At 41.3% G+C, this 15,721-nt stretch overlaps 1 protein-coding gene across 3 annotated transcripts in view; it reads left to right on the forward strand.

Moving 5' to 3' along the window:
- dag1 (dystroglycan 1) overlaps nucleotides 1-15,721 on the forward strand; it is a 142,090-nt gene that overhangs the window by 1,403 nt on the left and 124,966 nt on the right. Inside the window, exon 2 of one of the 3 annotated variants that reach the window (XM_072280685.1) lies at nucleotides 1,836-1,927. The exons of 1 other annotated variant lie outside the window; for it this stretch is intronic. The gene's annotated coding sequence lies outside the window, so the exon portion shown is untranslated. Of the gene's footprint in view, nucleotides 1-1,835; nucleotides 1,928-3,037; nucleotides 3,183-15,721 lie in introns of all 3 variants that reach the window. One more of the 3 variants, XM_072280686.1, reaches the window with a different exon arrangement.

Raw genomic sequence — 15,721 nt, forward strand, 5'->3', positions numbered from 1 at the left:
AATTAAACTCAGTCTGATAACTTTAATTCAGAAGGGTGAAGTGATAAAACTTGCTTGAAATTAGTTAATAACTTCTTTTAAAAAATCTGCCCAAGTGACAAGTTCTGATGGAGTAGTATCTTGAGGTTATGAAATTATGTTGAATTGAAGAGAATCTTGACTTGCTGTCACCCTGAGTAGCATTGTCTAGAAACAGCAAGCTGTGGTTTGCAGAGGAAGTGACTACCTACATTTCAGAAAAGGCTAAAGCACTTTTGCAGCCCTCAATAAGTTTCTGCGATGTGATTGTGATCAGGTAATAATGCTGGATGAATCTTAGCCACAAGTACAGCTCCTTTTACAGTTGTGTGGGATTCTTTTTCAGTCACCTACTTGCCCAGTTTATGACATGCATAATTGAATAACCAGCCCCTGTGTGTTCCCCGACCCATTAAGTGGTCAGCCTTTTTAGTTTTCAATGGCAGGGGGTGGAGATCAGCTATGTGTTAGTGCCTGTGAAATTCAATACTGCAAGTGGAAGTTTTCTTGTGAAAATGGTGCATATTTGTTGGCACATTTGGGAGGCTGGAACAGGTTTCATTACTGCCAGTGTTGCATGTTTACCTTTCTTTTGCAGCAGTGTGATAACAGATATCTCTTGGTGATTGTTGCTTTTCATTTATAGGTATTTGTTTCAGTAGAAGTTTAAAAGAAGCTATGGTACTTGTGACTTTTATAGTATCCAGGAGTACAATTGTATTTTTACTGGTACTGATTTCCGTGATTGTAAGCCTTTTGATTACACTGCATTCTTGTAATTCTAACCTTAAGTGCACTGACACCCCACCCCATATACATGCTCTTTTCTGGCTGAATTTTCAGCTGTCTTGAGCTTTCCACCTTTTACAATGCTCCTTAGAACCTAACTCCCTTTGACCAAGCTTTGGCCATCTGTTTAAATATCCGCCTGTATGATATGCGGTCAGTTTCGTCTGGTTCTGTGAAGTGCGTTAAGATATTTGCTTGATTTTAAAAATGCTCTAAAGTGCAATGTAGAAAGTTTCCTGGTTTCACTACCAAATTGACATGTTCTGATCTTATAGTTGTCTCCTTGGTTTAGGTTTGTCATTAGTGGAAACTCGTTTTCAAGATATCTACAGAAGTGAATCAGCTTTTCATTGTAGGCAACTCGTACTCAAAAACTCAATGGAACAGTAGTCATAAACCTGACATTGTAATTTATTTCCTTTTGTCTTGGTGCCCAAATAGAATGTACTATAGGTAAGTTTCTATCACAGCCTGGTAATGGGATGAGCTAATCCTTTTTAAAATACAGCTAGGTTTTCTGTAATCTAAAACGTAAAATGCAGTAAATACTGAGCAGGTCAGGTTGTACCTGTGAATACAGAAGTAAAATTGAAGTCTCGGGTAATCCCACCTGATTTACTACCCCAGTCACTGCACTGTAAACATTTTAAACCACTTATAATGCTGTTCACATTGTGAGTACATGCTGGTATTTATGCATATTTTACGCCATATCCATACTTCAAAGTTCAATGTAGATTTATTAAAGTACATATATGTCACTATATAGAACCCTGAGATTCATTTTCTTACAGACTACTCTATAAATCTATAATAGTGATAACCGCAATAGTAATAACAAAGAAAGACTGCAGCACTTTGGGGTTCAACGAGTGTGCAAAAGATGACAAACTGAAAATACAAAAAGAAAGAAATAAGAAGTAAACAATAAATATTGAGACCATGAGATGGAGTCCTTGAAAGTGAGTCCATAGGTTGTGGGAAAGTTTCAATGATGTGGCAAGTGAAGTTATCACCTCTGTTTTCAGAGCTTGATGGTTGATTGGTTCCTGAACCTGGTGGTGTGAATCCTGTACCACTGCCTTGATGGCAGCACTGAGAAGGGAGCATTTCGTGGATGGTAGGAGTCCCTGATACTGCTTTTCTGTGACAGTGTTTCATGTCATTGTGCTCAATGGTGGGGAGGGTTTTATCCGTGATGGACTGGGCCGTACCAACTACTTTTTGTAGGATTTTCCGTTCATGGGCATTGGTGTTTCCATACCAGGCTGTGATGCAGCCAATCAATATGTGTAGAAGTCTCAAAGTTTTGGATGTCACACCAAATCTTCACAAGCTCCCGAGGAGGTAGCAGTGCTGCCATGCTTTCTTCGTAATTTGGCTTATGTGGTCCTAGGGCTGATACTCCAGTGAGAACTGGCTCATGGACATCTGGTTTCCTTCTCCTGAAGTCAATAATCAGCTCCTTCGTCTGGCTGACATTGAGTAAGAAGTTGTTGTTGTGGCACCACTCGGTCAGATTTTCAATCTCCCTCCTGTATGCTGATTCATCACCACCTTCAATTTAGCCTATGGCAGTGGTGTCGTCGGCAAAGACGAAGATGGCATTGGAGCTGTGCTTAGCTTCTCAGTCATCAATGTACATCGTGTAGAACGGGGACTACGCACACACATCCTTGTGGTGCACCTGTGCTGATGGGGATCGTGGAGGAGAGATGTTGGTGCCAATCTGATCTGACTGGGGTCTGCAAATGGCAAAATTAAGGATTAAATTGCCCAACCTTAAAGTTTAATTTTTATGTAATTGAATGTTTTTGTTGCATGGCACACTAACCCACCACAGCAAATTCCTAATGCTTGTCTATTGTGATTAAAGTTCATCCTTGATCCAAATAACTTTGCATTGGAGCTAACAAGCACAGAGGCAGTGAAAATGTGGTGAAAAGAAAATCTGTGATAGGATTGAGGGCAACTGTGATTCAATGTCTAAAAGGGGAGGTAAAGCGAATGAAAGCAGCAAAAGATGAACAAGAAACAAATGTGTATGTAACTACTAATATCAGAACTATCACTAATACTCTTCGGAGAAAACTAGCTCTGAGGCTTTTGATTTTGGAAGGTTATAAAGTGCCTAAATGAATGTAAATGTAGCTGAAGGTGTTTCACTGGGCAAAGTGTGAACAAGATGGAAGGTAAAACTGGTAAGTGATCAGAGGTTTTAATCTTGCAGACGAAATGCAAACCAGTGCTGCTTTTTGATGACTGAATTGTTTAGAGCAGTGAAGATGGGCAGTCATAAAGTCACCGCAAAAGTTACTGGCCAGCAGATGTGCATTTCTAGAACGAGAGCATGGTCTTCAGCACCTGGAAGAAAGGTATTTGTGGGCAGATTGATCAGGGAGGCTCAGTAAAACTGAGCCTCCTAGACAGTTGATATTTCATTCCTCCCACCCCACTTGGTGGGCCTCACCGGAGCCATCTCTATTGGACACTGGAAATTAGCAAGGAGGTGGGGGATACTTCAAAATACTGATATCTTTCTCTTCCCACATACAGTTGCTCTTCTGTTAGAACTGCAACTATTGATATATTGTCATGGAAACGGACCATATTACAGTTTCAAAGGGAAAAAAACGCAATGAAGGAATTAAGTTATTATCAGTTCAGTATGTACTTTCTAAATTAAATACAAGGCCAGCAGGCTTGTAGTTCATTGGCAAAGGTTTGAGTCTGTTATTCCCCAGTTTATTAGTGTAAAAAGGCTCAGATTTTACCTGGGTGAGGCAGTCAGTAAGATGTGAATAATTGGCCAAAACCGACAGAACTGCAGTTCAGCACCCAATGACCGAATAACAATTTTGGTAGCATCAAGTATTGTTTTTGTTAAATCTGTAGTTCTAGAATACAGGCAATTAGTTTTCTGGAAGTGTGATTGAGTTCTGGGTTACAGGAGAGGAAAATGCAAAGCTGAACAAGGCAAATTCACAAAAGAAGAAATATTCATTGGCCTTTCCTCAATTGTCATGGAAGTGAAACTGAAAGGTAAATTGGGTGTCTGATTAAAGTTACTTCAGTGTATTCCATACACTATTTCCCACCCATCAATGTATTATCAGTGCATTCGTCAGTGGTTAATTGGAAAGTGTATGCTATTTTGCGTTGAATGACCTGTTGCTGAAAGGGAGCTTTCTCCCTCCTCCTGGACTCAGCAGTTGGGTGGCACTAAGGGAGAGTTTAGTCACTTTTCCAGTGGACTTCCGAATCTTGGCTAAGGTGACTCTATTTTCTCTGGCAGATGAGTCATTTTTTCACAAATTTAGTCAGTCAGGCAACTTGGGAATGTTGCGAAGTACTTCAGATTAAGAGTCATAAAAATCTAGAACTCTCTCACAAATGGTTATAGATACTTATTCAATTCAAGCTTGGATTGGAAACCAAGATGAATAGACTTCTAGGTAAATGCCCAGAAAAATTGGAAGAGACATTTAGGTATATGTATTGAGTGGGGGAATACAGGGTCAGGGTCAGTGGGCTAAATTGCCTACTCCTATTTGCTTATCTTGATGTACCTGGCAATCTCTTAATTCTCTTCGCCTTTACTTTCAGGATCACCTTAATGTGTATTTCAAGCAACATTAATAATCATGATCTGCACAGCAGCTGCTATTCAAGGATTTCTACAAAGATTGACTGGATAAGCAAGATGTGAAGAATGATCAGTGGGTCTTGTATGTTACTTCCAAAAGCAAATACGGCTGGCGTTTTCTTGGCAAGCATTGGGAATGGACTGAGAAGCAGTTCGTACTGACCCTTGGGTTGAAAGATAGATTAAGCTGCATTCCTTCTAGAAACTTAGTTGCAGTTAAATTATACATCTTTGGTATGTCATATTGCAGATGAATTCCTCAGGTTTAGTGATATGTAGTTAATTAATAATTATGCAATACAAACAATTCTAGCTGCAGTGTGCAGTTACATTTTTCTCTAGCGTTAAAGAAAGATGACTTTTGTGTCTGCCTACTTAGGGTACTTGTGCACAGTTGAGCTAAGGGACCTTATGGCTGAATATATAACTTGTATTTTGTAATAAAGTGCTGGAGCAGCCTGGCATCTATGGAGGAAAGTAGATGGTCAACATTTTGGGTGAAGGCCATTCAATTAGACTGAAAGGGGGAGATGGCCTCTCTTGCACTGTGGTTTTTTTTGTTGGTCTTTTAATTTCTCGCAAATTCTATTGTGTTTAATTTTCCTGTTAACGCCTGCAAGTAAATGAATCTCAAAGTAGTATAACAACAGTACAGGTTTAGTCAAATCTGTGGCTGCTGTTCACCCTGAAGCTGGCTACTAACAGTGCAAAGCTCAGTGGTTTTGGGTGTTGGGGCTGTTAAAAGTCAAGGCACAAGCAGTTGGCATCTTTATTCCTAAAGTCACTATGGCACATAAATTTTTAAGCACATCTACACTGGTGTGTGAAAGATCATTGGAAATAGACTATACAGTATTTCTGACCTGTCCTAGTAATGCAGAAAGGCATTTAGACATGATATTGCATGACTAGAAATCTAAGGTATGCTTTTGAGTTTGATTTTCTAACACAAAAATGAAAGGTAAGCACCTGCAGATGCCTGAAATCCAGAGCAACACACACACACGCAATCCTGAAGGAACTCAGTCAGGCAGTGTCTCTGGACGGGAATAAACAGCAGCAGTCTGGACAATGAGCCTGAAACAGTGACTGTTTATTCCTCTTCCTGGATGCTGCTTGACCCGCTTGAGTTCCTCCAGCATTTTGTGCGTGTTACTCTGGGTTTAAAGCATCTGCACAATCTCTTGTGTTTACTGTTTTATTCTTGTCAGAATCTCAAACTCAAAAGTTTACCTTGGATTTCTCGTCATGCAACATCATATCTAGATAGTTGCCTTTTCGCATTACTAAGTATACAGAAGTATAGTCGATTTCCAGTGATGTTTTTCACACCAGTGTAGATGTCAAGGGAAGAAATCTGACAAAGCAGGTATATAGTAATCCACTACAATGCATGTATTTTTCATGTACTTTATTGAATAGATGGAAGGATGTCTTTCAAACCATGATGTAGTGGCTGCCCACACTGGCTGGCCAAATCAAATTGGTCAGAGCAGAATAACTTGCAATATGATTGAGAAACTTCAAAATGTACATTTGAGATGCTACAACATGGCAAGTTTACTCCTGTGGTTATAAATTTGGGTATGATAATTTTTCATTGGACCAAGGAATGATTTTGAAAGTAGTTCATGCAAACTTTAAGGTTTTTAATTTGGATTCTAGCACTAATGAGATTTGTCTCCATGCCAAGCAAGTTCAGATTTCAACATCAAGTTTAACTTTGACCAACAATAGGGCATTGTGAAGCAGAATGATGTTCTCGTCCAGACCAGCGGAGGACGTTTTGGCATACTTTCTCATGATTGTGTGAGTTGAATTTGTTTGCCATAGGTAATGCGTAGTTTCAGTCAGTGTTTATGGTAGATGTAATACAGATGCTGTAATTGTCTGAAGTTAAAAGTCAGCATTGTTCTGCATATCATTTCCCCCTACGCTAAAATGCTATGGCTTGGGGCGGCCTGCAGGAAAGTACAAAAATTTGAATTTTTTAAAAAATGGCTAAACACTCATTTGGGAGGTCAAGCCACACAAAGGAGTATAAAATTTGGAGGGTATTCGGTTGGACTATGAACATACAGATCCCCTTTTCACAAACATAACCTCCACTGGCTTTATGTGATTCCAGAGTCTTGGCCTCTATGAAAGTAATCCAGAGTTGGCCACTTTGAAGAGTTCCTTTGGGTGGATCCTGACCTCCACGGTTGCAGAGAGGACATTCAAACTCGCATCTGCAGTGTGCCTTGTGTGCTTGTTGGGTTAAGCCTCCTCTAAATTGTCCCTAGTATAGGTGAGTGCAGGGCAATTGATGTATTAGGGTGTGTGGTTGATCAGAATGCAAGAGGCAGTAGGGATTAGTATAGACGTATGTTCAATGCTCAGGACAGATGCAGTAGGCTGAGGGGCCTGTTTGTGTTTAGATTCCCCAAGTTGATGCACAGAATTAGTATTTTGCCCAATTCCGTTCAATACTTGCCTTCTTGTTTGATGGATACACCTTTTCCAAAAATAAAACTTCAGAAGTTTTCTTACTTAAGTAAGTTGATGGAGATGATCCTGAAAAGCAGGATTTATGAACATTTGGAGAGGCATATATGGATTTCAGCAAGGTATTTGATAAGGTACCCCATGCAAGGCTTATTGAGAAAGTAAGGAGGCATGGGATCCAAGGGGACCTTGCTTGTGGATCTAGAATTGGCTTGGAGGCAGAGAGTGGTTGTAGATGGGTCATATTCTGCATGGAGGTTGGTGACCAATATGTTCTGGGACCCCTACTCCATGATTTTTATAAATGACCTGGACGAGGAAGTGAAGGGATGGGTTAGTAAATTTTCTGATGACACAAAGGTTGGGGGTGTTGTGGATAGTGTGGAGGGCTGTCAGAGGTTACAGCGGGACGTTGATAGGATGCAAAACTAGGTTGAGAAGTGGCAGATGGAGTTCAACCCAGATAAGTGTGAGGTGGTTCATTTTGGTAGGTCAAATATGATGGCAGAATATAGTATTATTGGTAAGACTCTTGGCAGTGTGGAGGATCAGAGGGATCTTGGGGTCCGAGTCCATAGGACACTCAAAGCTGCTGCGCAGGTTGACTCAGTGGTTAAGAAGACATGCGTTGCGTTGGCCTTCATCAGTCGTGGGATTGAGTTTAGGAGTGGGGAGGTAATGTTGCAGCTATATAGGAACCTGGTCAGACCCCACTTGGAGTACTATGCTCAGTTCTGGTTGCCTCACTACAGGAAGGACATGGAAACCATGGAAAGGGTGCAGAGGAGATTTACAAGAATGTTGCCTGGATTGGGGAGCATGCCTTATGAGAATAGTTTGAGTGAACTCGGCCTTTTCTCCTTGGAGTAATGGAGGATGAGAGATGACCTGAGAGAGGTGTATAAGATGATGAGAGGCATTGATCATGTGGATGGTCAGAGGCTTTTTCTCAGGACTAAAATGACTAGCACAAGAGAGCACAGTTTTAAGGTGCTTGGAAGTAGGTACAGAGCAGATGTCAGTGGTAAGTTTTTTTTTACAGAATGGTGAGTGCGTGGAATGGGCTGCCAGCGACGGTGGTGGAGGCAGATACGATGGTCTTTTAAGAGACTCCTGGATTGGTACATGGAGTTTAGAAAAATGAGGGGTATGGATAACCCTAGTAATTTCTAAAGTAAGGATATGTTCAGCACAGCATTGTGGGCTGAAGGGCCTGTATTGTGCTGTAGGTTTTCTATGTTTCTAAGAGCTCAGTGAGTCGGTCAGTATCTGTAGTGGCAAAGCATGTAAGTGGATGTATCGGTTCAAATCAGTGCATCAGGACTGGGGGATCAGGAACGATTACCGTGTATAGTATTTTGAAGATAGAAGCAGGTAGGTTATAGTGAAACTAGCTACGGAGTAGAGTACATCCTTGGTCTTTGTGGGATGCTAGAAAAGAAACTGCAGAGGCCCTTGTGGAGATATTTGCTTCATTGTTAGGCACCAATAACGCTCCTGAAGATTGTACCATGGCTAATATTGTTCCATTGTTTATAGAGAACAGCAAGGTCAAGCCGGAAAAATTGTAGGCTAGTCAGCCTAACATCAGTAATGCGGAAGTTACTTGAGAATTGAGGGGTAGGTTCTACCGGCATTTTGATAAACGTTATTAAAAAAAAGTAGTCAGTATGGCTTTGTGGGTAGTCAATTTATTTTTGGAGTTTTTTGAAGTGGTAACATAAAAGATGAGAAGGGTAGTATATGTTGTCTTTTTGGACTTCAAGATTCGCCTGAACTGTTAGGCGAAGAGTTAGTTAGGTGGATTGGAGGTAGGAAGCAGAGGGTGGTGATTGAAAGTCCTTTCTTAGAAAGGAGGATGTTGACTAGTGGTGTGCTGCAGTGGTTGGTATTGAAACCTTTGTTTTCTTTCATTATAAATGATTTGGATGCAAATACACAAGACTTGATCAGTAAGTTTGCAAATGACACAAAATTGGGACATGTTGATAGTGAAGCAGATTATTAAAGATGACAAAGGAATCTTGATTACTTAGCAAGGTGGACTGAGGAGTGGCAAATAGATGCCAATACAGTTAAGTGTGAAATAATGCTTGTTAGTCCAACCAGCATATGACTTACACTAGAGTAATGGAACAGAGGGACCTAGGAGTACAAGTGCATTGTTCATTGAAAGCAGTGTCACTGGTAGACGTGGTGGTGAAAAAGGCATTTACCATTCTGGTCTTCAGTCAGGTCATTCAGTATAAGGGTTTGGACATTAGATTGCAATTGTATAAATCATTAGTGAAGTCACACTTGTTCACTTAAAGTATTTCGTAGAATCTTGATCACCTTGTTATAGGAAAAATGTGATTAAAATGGAAAGAATACAGAAAAGATTTGAGGATATTGCTGGAAGAAGAGGACCTGAGGTACAGGGAGAAGTTTGCCTGGCCAGGTCTTTCATTCTTTCTCGAAACATAGGAAAATGAGTGACCTTAGAAATGTTTAAAATTATGAGAGGCATGAATAAGGTGGATGGTAATAGCTACAATGGTAGGGGAACCCACCATATTCAAGAAGGAAGGCAAGGCAGATTGTGGCAATTGGAGGCATCTCCCACTTGTCAACAATAGGCAAAGTGCTTGCACATACCCTTGTCGACCAACTCCTGGTATCTGAAGAAGTACTCTGAATCACAATGTGTTTTCCACCCATCTAGAGGTATTGCAGACATGATCTTCACATCATGCCAAGTACAGGAAAAATGCCATGAGCAAAGGCAGTCCTTGTACTTAGCTTTCACAGATTTGGCAACAGCATTTGATACAGTGGACCACCAAGCTGTCTGGCTTGTATCATTAAGATATGGCTGTCCTTACGAGTACTGAGGCTACTGCATGATGACTTGCCATCCCCAGTACTCAGGATTGATGGTGCTGAATCAGAACCCTTCACTGTCATGACGGGTTAAACAAGGCTGGATCACTGCCTGATTTACCAGCTTTTATTGCTGCCATCCTTCACCGCATTGACCAAGACCTGCCACAGGAAATCCTAACTGTGAATAGAATGGACAATAGGCTTTTCGATCTCAACCAGTTCAAGATCATCAGCACCACCACTATCATGGAGCTTCAGAATGCGGATGACAACGCCACCGCAGCACACCCTGAAGAAGACCTCCAGTGTATCTTGTATGCCGTTGCCAAAGCATATAGGGCCCTAAGTCTTTTTTGAATAGGTATAAAAAGGCATGGGTCCAATATCCACCATTGTCCAACAAGCCATTTACCAAGCCCTCGGTAAAAGTCGATATCATCCTTGAAAATGTCAAGCACTTTCTCTACCTTGGCAGCATTCTCTCAAAAGCAGACATTGATTCAGACATCAAGCTCTGCCTGAGTAGTGCTAATGGAGTTTATGCAAGATTAAGGAAAAGTCTTTGACAACTGCAACCTATAGAACTTTTGGTCCATAGAGCAATTGTCCTTCCTGCCTTACTGTCTGGGGCTGAATCATTACAGTAGATACCTGAAAACTCTGGAACAATGCCACCCAAGAACCTTAAGATTGAGGATCAGCTGGAAGGATACACACTATCACCAGCTTACTGGAGAAGGCCAACATGAACATCATCTCTCACGATAAAGCAATACCAACTCTGAAGGAAAGGTCATGTTATTCGGATGCCTGATTCGAGTCTACTCAAACAGATCCTTTACTCCCAGTTGAAGGAAGGCCAGCGATCCCCTAGTGGGCAAAGGAAACGCTTCAAGATGACATCAAAATAGCCTGAAGGAACTCAATATTTCATCTGTTGAAGAGAGAGTTGTGCCATAAAGGACAAGTGACAGCTGCAAAAGGAGAGACTGAACAACCAAAAGACCCAGCCCCAGCCACTAACCACAGCCACCACTTGCTGTTGCCCACACTGCACCAGAATATATGGATTCTGGATCAACCTCTGCAGCGATTTGAGGACCCAGCAGTAGACAGACCAGAATATCCCACTTGTGTGATCGCGCTACTAAGAAGTCCGGAACTAGATGCACAGGTTTAGTGTGAGAGGGGAGAGATTTATAAGGGATCTAAAAGGCAACATTTTCGTGCAGACTGTGGTGAATATATAGAATGACCTCCCGCAAGAAGTGGTTGAGGCAGGTGCATTAGTACCTTTTATAAGGCACTTGGCTTGAGGCTTAGGGATATAGTACAAACACAGGTCTATATCTGGTGTATTAATGTGGTGGATAGGTGGGAGGAAAATCCCCACCATCTGGTGTCACCAGTCCCTTCCACCCTCCATACCCCAGACATATGGGCAGTCTTTGCAGTTCAGCAGTCCTGATTCATCAATTTACACCTCTTTTATTTTGTGCTTAACCTGCTGAGTTCTTCCAATGTTTATTTTTTGTTTCGGATCTTGTATCTGCAGTTTCTTTTCTGCACACCTTTTTATGAACCTGAACAGTGTGGTTTGCGTCAATCCTTCCTGCAGACCTCTAATCCAGATTAGGTTACAGGAAACTTCTGTTAGTGTTCCAGGAATTTTTTGTTCCTAGGATTTAATTTGTTTCTTTCAGCTGTTAAAATTATTGCAAGGTTTTGAACCTGCCTAATTCTGCTCTGATGTCTTGTTTTCTGGGTGGGGCAGGTTTCATAGGTTAGGTGTGCTCCTGACTGCTTGTGTTCTTGTATTACTTTTGCATAGAAATGAATCTAGGGTACTCTTCTCCAGCCCTGATGTCATTCACACTCCTCTTCCTCTGCCTCCTTTTACTTTGAAGTTGTTTATGCATTGTTGCGAGAAAAATCTTTAGTTGTTGATTATATGCTTGAATGTGGAGACCAGTTCATAACAAGTGACTGGGTCAGGATAAAGATAGCAACAGCTGACCATAAACTGAGGGCTGTGGCTCGGGGTCAGATGCATCACCATATGCCAAGAATTCCTTCCTTCCTCACCATCCCTGCAATTTTGATTTATTTCATTTTTATTTGGTGACTCAGCCCAGAGTAGGTGTTTCCAGCCCTTCAAGCCGCACTGGCCTGGCATCCCCGATTAACCCTAACCTGATCAGAATCATTTACAATGACCAATTAACCTAGCCTTGTATGCCTTTGGACTGTAGGAGGAAACGAACGCTGGGGTGGGGTGGGGAAGGGAAACCTATGGGAGAACAGGATGTACAAACTCCTTACAGATGGTGCCAGATTTGAACTCCGGAATGCCCCAAGCTGCACTAACGTTGCAGTTACTTTTGGTTGCCGTGCACCAACCATCAGGTGATTGAGTATGTTGTTTATTCTGAAATGCACCTTGGCCTACATTCATCATTTCATTCTCCTCTCCCTTTGAGACGGATGAAGGGCACAAAAGCAGAGCTTTGGCAATTCAGTAGTTTACCGTTGAGTTAGGGTGCCATTCTAATAGGTTGGAGACCTCGAGCACAGTTACTGTCCAAGCAGAGGATGGTTATACTTGGCATTGCAGTTTTGGTGGCATCATTTGTTAAATGTTCTCTTCTCATGAAGTCCTTAAAATAGCAACATTGTGAGTGAATACCCTGTAGTATGTATGGGGTAATTGAATCTGATATGTACATTATAGAAATGAACCTTTTCAGCCTATCTCATCTAAGCTGACCATGATGCTTCTCTAGACTAATCCCATTTTGGGCCTTACGTACTGAAGTTCTTGGTTCTATCAGAGTAATTTTCTTTTATCATTGGGCCTGGCTGTGATGTGAGCTTGGTGGGGAAACACTTGTATTTGTTCCCTCAAAATTAGTCGTTATTTCCAAGTCCTTGTTTCATTCATTTCCACCCCACCCTAATCCCCAAAAGATAAATATTATTAGTGTTCAGTAGTGTCTATCCTTTGCAGTTGTGAAGTATCTATCTGAAAATCATAGGAATGTACATCAGAGAAAGGTCCTTTATGGCCCTTCATCCATGTCGACTCTACCTTTTTATGTTAATCCCATTCCTCTATCCAAATACCTGTCCAGTGAAGGAGCAGTAACTTAATTTTTGTTCAGTGTTGAAAGTCTTATTGTATATTTTGACTCCTGAGAATTAAATGATTCTGGGCGTAACACCTTACGTCAGTAGCCTGTTCAGTTGTAGATGAATCAGTACTGAACACATCTTGTATCTTCACTGAATAAAATTGAGAGGTTCTGTAGATGCTGGAAATTCAGAGTAACGCACACCAAATGTTGGAGGAACCCGGGTCAGGCAGCATCTGTGGCAGTGGTTCCCAAGCTTTTTATGCTATTATGCCTTAAGCAAGGGGTCAGTGAACCCCAGGTAGGGAAGCCTGTGATCTATAGAGAAGGATAAACAGATGTCGTCTGACCTACTGAGTTCGAGCTTTTCGTGCATGTTGGGAAGCTGTTTCCCCCCCCACCAAGTTGGTTGTGGTCAACCATAGATGTTGCATCCTAGCTGCCTACTTCTCAGCTGATGTGCAAGTCAGGGCAGTAGTGCCTGAAGAGCAAGCTGTTGCCCATGCAACAGGCTCCCCCTCTCCAAGCAGCTGGTGAATCCAAAGCAACGGTAGAGACTGGATGCAGTTTCGCAGGAGCTGCCAGTCAGCATTCAACTCAACGTTGGACTGCCTTAGGGACTCCAGCTCTGGGCTTTTCCTTGGGGGTTTAGTCCCGAAACTTTCCCTATGAGTGGGTATATCCACATGGCAGCAGTTTTCTTTCTCCTGGATGAGCTGCCAACCACAGCTGATGAGCCCCATCTGACCAAAGTGACTGGTTGTAAGGCGCCAGTAACCAGTCTTTGCCTCTCCTGTAACTAGAAACAATTCTGCCAAGTTTGGTAGCTAAACCAGATGAGAAACTTGGATTTAGTTGTCGGAGGCTATTTAAGATTTTATCTCCACTATCTCTTCCCCTCCCCACCCCGACTCACTGGCTGTAACAACCTGAAGGAACCTTGTGTGTGTTATTGCATAATAATCAGGACTGTACACACTGGCTATTGTAGTCCTCCTACTGACAGCTTTTGAGGCTGGTCATTTTAATGTTAACCCAAGACATGACCCTAGGATCTTGTCAGGTTATTAATGTTAGCAGGGCATCTTCCCACTCCGCTAACCTTTGAATGCCTTGGGCCAGGATGGCTAAATAAATGGAAGGAAAGGAAAAAGGAGGTTCTCTGTTAAATTCAGTGTTATTAAATCCACGCTAACTTCATTTCAGAGCTAATTTAAGTAAAAAGAACTGATTCCATGTCGTGTAGGTGCTTGTAATTGGGTGTTGGCGGCGAAAGAGTGGGTTAAAGGAGCTGAATGCCTTCATGATTAAAAATATTTCAGGATATTCATAGCAGTGATATTTTTAGATGAAGTGGACTGCTTATACTAAAGGGCTAGGTTTAAACTGCCTGATTGAAGCCACTAATTAATGGTGTAGTTTAAGCTTGTGGCTTTTGGGAGTCTGTATATTTGTGTGTGGTTCCTTGTTTCCTTATCGATGAATATTGAATGAAGAAGAAAACACTTTGGTATTTGCTTGCACTTTGAGTATAACAGAGTTGAAAAATTTGGTCTATATTGTCTAGGGGGCCACACCAATGGAAGAGAGGTTTGTAGACAATTTGCTTTAAGGCTGCATGCATCTGACAGTGGAGCAGTTGAAACTCATCCCCATTTAACAATACACCCACATTGTGCCAAACTTCAAAGGCTGATGACGCCACTTCTTTCCCTCACAGTTATACCTGTAAGCACAGAACTGGAGTTAACCAGCTGCCCAAGTGCCCCGGAGTTTTGCTATGTTTGATATTTTCCCCCTGTTCAAATCCTGTCATGTTCTAAATGGGTTTTATCTGCAAAGGATGGGTCATATCTGATACTGATTTGATGTTTTTTATGTAAGAGCAAATGAATAAAATTGATTATAGGTTTGCAAAGATATTTGTTAAAGTTTTTTAAAAAAAAACTTGTTTGTACTTGAAATTTATGGAACTAAATGCAGCTTATTCATGTGGCTGGGAACTTTAATGAACTGGTGGTCAAGTGGTTGGATAGGACTGGTGGTGTACCACAGATATGTATTGGGAATACAGCTATTCACAGCTGTTTATAAATTTGTTGGTTAAGAAAACCACTAATTTTGATTATGACAGTGCTGTGGAAGCACTAAGTTACAAATGTTAAGGAGTTTAGCAACTCTGAAAATGAATAAATCACCAGGCCCAGATGAAGTACATCTCAAACATTAAAAGAAGTGAGGGAAATTGCAGAGGCTTTCACCTTTCTTCAATCCCACAGGTTTGACACCAGAGGACTGCTATCATTGTACCAATATTTAAAGAGGACATTTTTTTAAGAGGAAAAAAATTATTCACTCTAATACTTTTGCCTTAACCATGGAGTTGACATTGTTCATTTTGTGAGAATAGTTGCAAATTATTCATCACGCACAGCATCATTTGAGTATTGAAGAAATTTTAAGAACTGTAGTTTAAAAACTGCAAATTGTATGCAAACTCTCGGCCAATTGTATCCAAAATGTGAGGTCAGCAAGTGATCATAATGGTATAGTACTTCATGTAAGAATTGCTGCTTTTCTACTTGGACATAGTTTTTATTTATATATTGTGACACTTAAGGCTGAGCCACCCAACAACCCCCTAGCCTAATCGGGGACAATTTACAATGACCAATTAGCCTACCAGCCAGTATGCGTTTGGATTGTGGGAGAAAACCAGAACACCTGGAGAAACCCACGTAGCTACAGGAAGTATGTACTTGCTCCTTACTCCAGCTCCAATGCA

Source organism: Mobula birostris, chromosome 16 (genome assembly GCF_030028105.1).
Source record: "Mobula birostris isolate sMobBir1 chromosome 16, sMobBir1.hap1, whole genome shotgun sequence".
Classification (NCBI taxonomy): domain Eukaryota; kingdom Metazoa; phylum Chordata; class Chondrichthyes; order Myliobatiformes; family Myliobatidae; genus Mobula; species Mobula birostris.